This window comes from Bactrocera latifrons, unplaced genomic scaffold, assembly GCF_001853355.1.
Source record: "Bactrocera latifrons isolate USDA-ARS-PBARC rearing strain unplaced genomic scaffold, ASM185335v1 scaffold_57, whole genome shotgun sequence".
Lineage (NCBI taxonomy): Eukaryota > Metazoa > Arthropoda > Insecta > Diptera > Tephritidae > Bactrocera > Bactrocera latifrons.
In genome coordinates, this window is record NW_017537234.1 from 20436 (window position 1) to 22259 (window position 1824).

Consider the following 1824-nt stretch of genomic DNA (forward strand, 5'->3'; position numbering starts at 1 on the left):
AAATTTAAATTTAATAAGAAAAAAATTAAAAACAACAAAATATTATAAAATGAAATGAAAACAGTTGTAGCGCATTTCTTCCCCTGAAACGTCTTCCTCATCTTTAAACAAATATGAAAAATAAAAAAATATATATGCAAATATATTATGGCAAGGTAGAAAATATACTATTAAAAATTTAGGAGCTGTAAAAATTAAATTATTTAAAAATTAGTGAATTTGTGCAGCATTTAGGTGTAAGTTGTACTAATATTTGTAAAATAGAACTTGTTATGCACCAAGAAATGAAAATTTAGTAATATTTCGTTAAAAAAAAATCAACAAAAATATGTATATAAAGATTTAGTAATATTTCGTTAAAACATAAACGAAAAAAATATATGTAAACTGCAATAGTAACAAAAATATTCTATAAGAAAATTCATGTAAAAATCATAGAAATGTTACACACAACACTCTACTGTTAAACAACAAAGATTTTAATAAACACAGATTTTCAACAAATGACAATCCGATCACACTGTTTTTTATTTTTGTTGTTATTATTTTGTGGTTTGTTGAAGCGAGATATTATTTTTTTCAACACACGTTTTTGTCAAACATGCATTTTTTAAATTACATAAAATTTTATTTCAAATATTTTAAAATGAAACTAATAGACTTCTATTGTGATTTTTGCAATTCAAATATTATCGTCAGACACAGCACTCAAATGATCTACATAGTAATGTTTTAATTTAATGTTCACAGCAACAACAACAAAAAGTTGAATTTATGATGCAAATGTGATCCCAAGTAAACCAAGAAGGAAATATGTTTGTAATTCAACTTCAAATCTATAAGTTCGAACTCTTGAATTCAATCAGTACCATCACACATATCTTAACAATGCTCGTTTAAAACGAAAGAATTTGTGCAAAATCGTATAAAAGAACGTTCGCAAGTGCCCATAAATTGGAAAATATAATTTCAAATTTTGTTTTAAGCATTAAATGTTTTACACCTAATACAAGGTGAATACGCTGAAAGCTGAAAAAGGATGTAAACTATCCACAGATTTATGCAAAAGAATAGATAAGTCTGTCAAGGATCATATTCCATTTTTTATTAATTAAGTTAGACAACTTACCGTTCATGTTGATATCCGCTAACCGCAGGCGATGCGTGTTTTCCATTACACAACATTTATTTTATGTTCATTTATTAATATAGTCTCTAGTTCTGTTTTTAAATTTTTACGTTTTTTTATTGACACACAAACACATTTTTGATATTTTTTTTACATAACACACTTGGGAAAATTGAATTTTTCCTCTTTTCTTATTTGCACACAACCACTTATTTTATTTTTATTTTTTCAAAACGCCACTTTACTTTAGGGCTTATTTTTTTATTTTTCAGTTATTTACACACACATTTATTTTACTTTTTTTACAACTCACTCATCTACTTTATTAACTTTTTATTTTTATTTTTTTTTTTCTTATTTTATATTTTTTTATTTCATTTTTTATATTTTTCTTAATACACCTTTCACTTTTTACCATTATTTACACACACATCTACATTTTACTTTTTTAACTTATTTCTTCTTTTTTATTTTTCAAAGGCTAACTTGGGAAATTTTATCTTTCCTCTTTTTGCTATTTTTTAGACACATTTTACTTTTTTCTTCTCTTTTTCACTTTTTTTCATTTTTCATAACACACGAATAATGGAAAACTTAAATTTTCACCATTTTTGCACTGATTTACATATTTCCATTTACATCTACTTTATTTTTGACCTATTTTTAATTTTTTTTTTTTTACTACTACTACTTTT